Raw genomic sequence first — 7592 nt, 5'->3', positions numbered from 1 at the left:
GTTTGCTCGTCGCGGGTTCAGAGGAGAAGGCTGGTTGAGAGCAATGTGGTTTGTAAGTCCCCCCACCTTCTCAGCAGGCTCCCACTTTCTTTCAAGACCAAGTGGCCTTTTAGCCCGCAGTGAGCTAGCCTGACCCCCGGCCAGCTGCCTTGGCTCTGCTGGTGGCCAAAGCCCTGGCCCGGTCAAAGGAATGCCAGTGCAGATGCGGCCACAAGGTCAAAGGCCTCCGCACGCCTCCTTGCACAATAGGGGTCGAAGGAGCAGGAGCTGGACGTTGCTGGGAGCTGGCTGTCTAGGAGAGAGGGGGCCCCAGGTGTGGAACTGCCCACCTTCCCAGGCAGTCTGCATCGGGAGAGGGAAGTGGCTAGGGCACGAGGCTTCCCTCAGCCTGACCCAGACACCACTGTGAGGAAGAAGGGTCTGCGGAGATCCGGGGAAGCGGGGTCCTGGAGAGGCTGGACAGCGGGCACGGCAGGCTGCAGGCTCCAGCCCAGCGCTGTCGCAATACCCACCTGTCACTCCTCTGACATTTACAGCGCACCTTCTGTGTGCCCGGCCCTGGGCTGTGTCAGGCTCCGGGGGAGACCAGAGATTACAATGCGGAGGGCGGGGCTGCCCTGGAGCAGTGTGCACAGTGTTGGGGGTGCAGGAGGAGGGCTGATGCACTTGGCGGGTAGGGGAGGAGCGTTCTGGAAGGTTTCCTAGAGGTGGTAACGTTGGGCCTGAACCTGCAGCAGGGAAGCGCCTATGATGAGGCATGAAGGAGGTGTGAACAACGTGCCCAGTGAGGAGTCTAATGGGGCGGGAGCTTAGCGTGTGTCCGGGAATAGGATAGGTTGGGCACCTGGGAGGTGACATGACTCCTGAGACAGAGTGGACGTGATCTGTGGTCCTGGGGAGAGCAACGACGTCTTGAACTTGGGAGTTTCAAAATTAGAGCTCTTTTAGAAAGAGAAAACATGGGGGGAAATCCACATATATTTAGCTATTGGCAAAGAGGGAAGAAAGAAAAGAAAGAAAACGGAAGGAAGGGAGGGAGGGTGGGAGAGAGGCACTGAAAGCATTGCATTTAATTTGTGGGGCATCTACATTATACAGTGAGCGGGAAGGGGGCATGATTCACTCTTAAGAAACCAACCTCATTCGGCCAGGGCATATCCCCTGATAATACACCTGAGTGGGAATAAAGCTATGTCTTCAGTAGGGAGTGTACACATTCCATAGTAACACAGGGTCCTCGTGGGCATGGCCCATACCCCGGAGACAACTGGAAGAACCCACAGCAGAAACAACCATGTGTTTGCAGATGTTACCCTTGTCCCAAGTAACAGTTCAGCCACCCCTGCTTCACTCCCATCTCCGGGGATTGTACAACTTACTCATGCAGTGCGTCATGTAAATATGCATTGAGCATTGAGGGTCCAACGTTATGCATCTACTCAATCTTAGCAGTGCGACAGTTTATCACGTATACCCACATTGAAGGACTTTTAAAATAGTTTAGTTTGTTGACTCCAAAGACTGTGTGTGCCCCTTGTGGAATGCGTGTGCTCTTAGGAACACTGACTCAGGGTGTTTCCTGCGGCCTTTCTCTTGCAGTTCTGGTGACTCTATAGTCAGTATCTTAATTACTCCCTGGCGTGGAAGAGTGGTTGCACGTGTTAAATAGAACCTAAAGTTCACGTTTTGAAGAGTCTGAAATCTGTATTTGGAGACAGGAATCCCACTCTGAATTTTGAGAGTCAGATTAGAGTCATCAGAGCTTCGGCCATACCCCAGACTACTCATAGGAAACGTGTTTGGGGAGCAGCAGACACCATCGCAGTGGCACACAACTGATTGGTTGACCTGAGCCGGTCAATTCCCCAATGACCAGATCAGAGAGACAGCTCCCGCCTGGCTAAAATACCAAACACCCAGCCCCCAAGGGCTCTGTCCACCATGGCCTGGCATTCAAGCCATTTAATACCAAATCTTTGCTTGAATTATTAGTAACCAAACCCCATGCTGTATTTGAATGCCAAGTCCCCATCAAGTTGAAATCATTCCAAACCTCAGCAATCCTGTTTTTATAGCAAGTTTGTAAACATAATCTCTTCTGGAACATTTGAGGGACATTTAAGGAGTGCGGTGTCTCACCAACCCCATCAGGATTTCCCCAGGGGGAACCCTGAAAGTCCAGTGACAAATAAAAGAGGTGCCTTGCCTTACCCTCCTTACCACATGGGACATTTTTATAAACACAGGGATAGGCTAGTCTCTATTTTCTTAGGCTAGCTCGGGAGAAGGAAGTCAAACCTTTGCCATTCGGATGTGCATTGTCCATTGTAGTGAGGCAGCTCCTCGGAAGACATAAATCTGTCCCTCTGCTATGGTGTTGTGTTGAGCGGATGCCAGCAGACAATTTCAGCCACCCTTATCCATCCTCCCTAATGGAGCATGGCCATCTCCCACACAGAGCTTCATCCGGCCCTGTGTCCAATGGGAGAACCACCACCTCCCTGAAGTGAGACCGGTTAGATGCTACCCTTTGAACCCCAGAAGCTCCAAGTAATGAGCGCACCCAAGTTTAATTCTTTGCATTCTTTCAGTTTTCACAGATTTCGTTATTTGGGGGGTTTGTGCAAAGTGGGCTGCGGGGACTTACACTGTCCATAGCTTAGACATCCAGAGAATAGAAAGGAGTCTGCACTAAGGAAACCTAAGGCATGTGCCAGCTAGTTCAGCATTCCACATGGAAATGTACTTTATATTTGGATACTTCAAAAATACTTTTGGAAGCCGGGATTTAGAAAAACTAAAGATATTTCATTCCCGGGGGACAGAGGGATCTGCAAATGCCTGGCTCCTGTACAGTGTTCTGTTCCTAAAGTCAGACCTACAGGAAAATGGGTGGGACATCTGTGACTTTATGTTGGAGCAAATGCACCTGTCACCGTGTGCCCCCGTGACTCTGCTTCCCTCTGTGTGCCCTTATAGGCGAATGTTCACCAACAGCTGCATACGAAGCATAAAACAAAGGAAGCAAAATGTTACCATCCTCCAGTGTTTGTTTACATCGTAGTTTTTACTTTATTTTCTCCTAATTTATTAAACAGAAGTATAGCTCTACTAAAAAAACACACATACACACACATTACCAGAAGCCCTCCCCATGTGGCACTGTTACCTTTCATGTGATACACTTGCCAACAGCTGTTTGCTATTGCAATGGGACTCAGGACTGCTGAATCCAAGGCCAATGTCGCCTGCTCTGTTTACAATGGCTTGTGTTTAGTGACCACATAGCAAATGTTGTAATACATTTTTTATGAGAGAATTGATGGTTAATACAGGGAAAAATATGTATTGGGATTCTGTTCAACAAAGCCTCCTGTTATAAAATCTCATCCACGCTTTGTTGACCTGGTGTGAACACATTTGTATTAGGCACAAGTTAATTGTCAGAAATGGTGGTTTTATAATTTCATGGTGGGACGTAAGTTTATATTTCTCTTTATCTTTCTATATATCTTCCTATTTTGTACCTCCTTTTCTCTCCTGCTCCCACTGCCCCAGACACTCCTGACTGTCACACAGCCTCCTAGGGTTAGGTGTTCAACCTTTGGGACCATTTCTTTACTACCCAGGCCCCCCAGCAGTCACCCCTCCCACACACACCTGCCCAGGGACTGACTGGCACACCCTCCTAAATACCAGGCAACCTTTGCCACTTTTGACCCAGTTCCTTAGGCTTTGCTAGATGACTAATTGCTGCTCAAATCCCAGAGAGAGAGCAGGAAGGGCCTCAGAAGGGAAGAAGTCCCGTATTCGTTGACTGCTGCAGCGTGTTGGGCCCTGTGCTAGGGACCTGCCACACACTGCATGTGCGTGTCCCCCCAGAATTCACATGTTGAAACCTAATCCTCAGTCTGATGGTGTTAGGAGGTCACGAGGGTGGAGCCCTCGTGAATGGGATTAGTGCCTTTATGAAAGAGGCCCTGGGAGCTCCCTTGTCCCTCAGGCACTGAGGGACACAGCGAGAAGACAGCGTCTATGAACCAGAGAAGCAGGCTCTCACCAGACACTGAATCTGCAGGTGCCTTGATCTTGGACTTCCCAGCCTCCAGAACTATGAGAAGTAAATTTCTGTCATTTGTAAGCCATCCAGTCTATGGTATTTTTGTTATAGCAGCCCGAATGGACTCAGCCACAGTTCCTCATTGAAGAGTTCCAGAGGTGGCGTTCTCATTTAGCAGCTGCAGAGACTGAGCTCAGAGAGGTTAAATATCCAGCCCAGGATCACACAGCTAGTAAGTGGAGCATGGAGGTTTGAACCAGGTGGCTGATGTTAAACTCCTGTTTTCACTAAATCCATGAAGATGTCTCCAAAACGTAGGGATGATTCAGCAAAACCTCTCTTTTTACAGTTGGGGAAACTGAGGCATGGAGGAAGAAATTACTTCCCAACATCAGACATTAGACCTCAAGTGTCCTATGATCTTAGGCAAGCAGCACAGAAACTCACATTTAGAAACTCTCAATCAAAGTTCCAACATTACCTTTGTCCTGGGGTCCACTGTGCCCCAGCTGCTGCTTCTTTAGAATGTAACCTCCTACCTAACCAAAGAATTAACTTGTAAAATTAATATCTTCATTCAAGCAATGTCTAAGAGCCAGAGCACATGTGATGAAATACCAGCTTTGCACTAATTTACTGTGTGACCTAGAACAGATGACTTAACCTCTCTGTGCCTCTGTTTCTTCATACGTAAACTAGTGATAACAGTAATACCTGCCTTGCAGTCCTGTGGAATCGTGATATTCTGAGTGCTTAGAATGGTGCCTGACACAGGGTTAACAGTTCAGTCAACATTGGAGGCTAATATTGGACTTATCTTCCCAGATAGCATCCTGTCTCTGTGAAAGGGGATCTTGGACCCACCTGGGAGGAATTCCTAGGAAAGGCAGGCGTGAGGGAGACATCGTGGGTGAGGGGGCTAGGCCGGGGCCCCTTTATCTTACCCCACTCCCCCCGTGCCCACAACACTGCAGCTTTATCCATTTCTGAGCAGATTTGCACGGCAGTCTCAAGCTTGACACTCAGTCCAGGGATTTTAGCAGGACGACCCAGACATGCTGCAGCGGTGCTGTGTGGTGCTTGGCCTCCCCAGCACCCCCTCAGGACCCACAGTCCCTGTCCCCACCTCACTGGGCGTACTGAGGCCTCGAGAATGACCGTGATGCATGATGCATCACTGCCCTGCGTGTGCCTGGGGTGGGCTCTGGAGACATCCTCTTGGGTGGGGTCCAGGCCACTGCTCTGATCGGGCTGAGCTGACCCCCAGCTGCGTGGAGGAGGGCTGGAGTGTCCTCAGGGGAGTTGGCGGGTAGGTCACAGCCCAGCCCCCAGGAGAACAGGGAAGAAAGCGGAGGCTGTACCTGGGAATGGGATGCCCAGGCCAACAGGGGCTCCCTTTGCTACCAGGGGACATCTCCAGGGTCAGCCCCCGGAGAAAAGACCCTCATGCAGCCTAAGGGTATGAAGAGTCAGTATCCTGAGTGCCTGCCACTGTGTTCCAGATGCCCCACTAAATACTTCCAAAGCATCACCTCATTCAATCCCCCAATATTTCTGTGAGGCTCATATTATTCTTACACCCATCTTACAGCTGAGGAACTGCGATGGTTAATGTCATGTGTCAACTTGACTGGATCATGGGGTGCCAGATATTTGGCTAAACATTATTTCTGGGTGTGTCTGTGAGAGTGTTTCTGGATGAAGTTAACATTTGAATAGGTGGGCTCAGTAAACTGGTTTACCCTCCCCAATGTGGGCGGCATCATCCAGTTCGCTGAAGGCCTGAACAGATCAAAAAGGAGGAAGGAGGAACTTGCCCCTTCCTGCCTGATTGCTTGAGCTGAGACATCAACCTTCTCCTGCCCTCAGTTCCCCTGGTTCTCAAGACTCTGGACTTGGACTGAATTACACCACCATCCTTCCTACTTGCAGACAGCACATCGTGGGGGCTTTTCAACCTCCATAATTGCATGAGCCAATTCCTTATGATGTTCCCTTATACACATACAAAGATATGTGCGTGGTTCTGTTTCTCTAGAGAATCCAGACTGTGTGGATTCAACCAATAGGGATGGAGCAGCTCGTGTGAGGTCACACGAGCTGCTCCATGAAGAGCCAGCTCTACCTCTCTCACTCCCACTGCCTCTCACTTCTTCAGGGACCCCATAGTAAGGCTGGGAAGCAGTGTCCAGGGAAGCATTGCTTCCCAGCATCAATATCCACGCTGCTATTTACTGTGTCCCTCTTTGCTGACTTCCAACAAGAGTTAAAAATGAATATTTAGCAGATGGTGGCTTTTTCTCACAATGGTCTGTGAATGCCACTGTGGGCAGTGCTGATAATGCCCATGGAAATGAAAAAAATGAATAAAAATAAATATTTACAAGAGTCACATTTCATCCTGGCCTCTAACTTATTTGGTTTGACCTTGTACAAGGCTTTTTACTCTCTCAGCTCTAAATTTCTCATCTTTAAAAATAAAGTTATGGTGTAAGTTTAGACATATGTCAGTGGAAAAGAATTGAGAGTCCAGAGATAGATCCACACAGATATGGTCAATTGATTCCAACAAAGGTGCTAAGGAAAGTCAGCAGGGAAAGGATGGCCTCTTCATCAAATGGTGCTCGAAGATCTGGATATTCACATGCAGAAAGAAATAATAAACCTTGACCCATACATCATCCGGTGCACCAAGATTAACTTGAAATGTATCATCAACCCAAACGTAAAGACTAAAAATATATTAATAAAACTCCCAGAAGAAAACACAGGAGAAAATCTTTGCAGCTCTGGGGCAGGCAAAGATGTCTTTGGTAGAATGCAAAAGGCATGACCACAAAATAAAAAACTGATGAATGGTCCACATCAAAATTTTAACACACTACTCTTGAAAACACCATGAAGAAAAATGAAGATGAGCTACAGAATGGGGAAAACATTTGCAATACATGTGTCTAGCAAAAGAATTGTATCCAAACTAAATAAGAAGACAACCCAATAAAAAGAGGCAAAAGATTTAGACAGACTCCTGCAAAGAACATTCGCTCATGATCCACACACACAAAAAGGTGTTCAACATTATTAGCCATCAGGACAGTGCAAATTAAAGCCATGATGAGATGCCAGCACACAGGGAATGGCTGGAATTAAAGACTGAGAATACCAAGTATTGGGAAGAATGTAAAACATTCTTATATATATATATATATATATAATGGAATATTACTCAGCCGTAAAAAGGAACAAAACTGGGTCATTTGTAGAGATGTGGATGGACCTAGAGTCTGTCATACAGAGTGAAGTAAGTCAGAAAGAGAAAAGCAAGTATCATATATTAACACATATATGAGGAATCTAGAAAAATGGTACAGATGAACCTATTTGCAGGGCAGGAATAGAGACACAGACGTAGAAAACGGACATGTGGACATGGGGTGGGGGAGGAAGCGGAGGGTGGGATGAATTGGGAGATTAGGTTTGACATATATACACCACCATGTGTAAAATAGATAGCTAGTGGGAACCTGCAGAG

Source organism: Balaenoptera physalus (assembly GCF_965194825.1).
Source record: "Balaenoptera physalus genome assembly, chromosome: 14".
Classification (NCBI taxonomy): domain Eukaryota; kingdom Metazoa; phylum Chordata; class Mammalia; order Artiodactyla; family Balaenopteridae; genus Balaenoptera; species Balaenoptera physalus.
The sequence above is the reverse complement of the archived record's forward strand: the minus strand, read 5'-3'. Positions refer to the sequence as shown.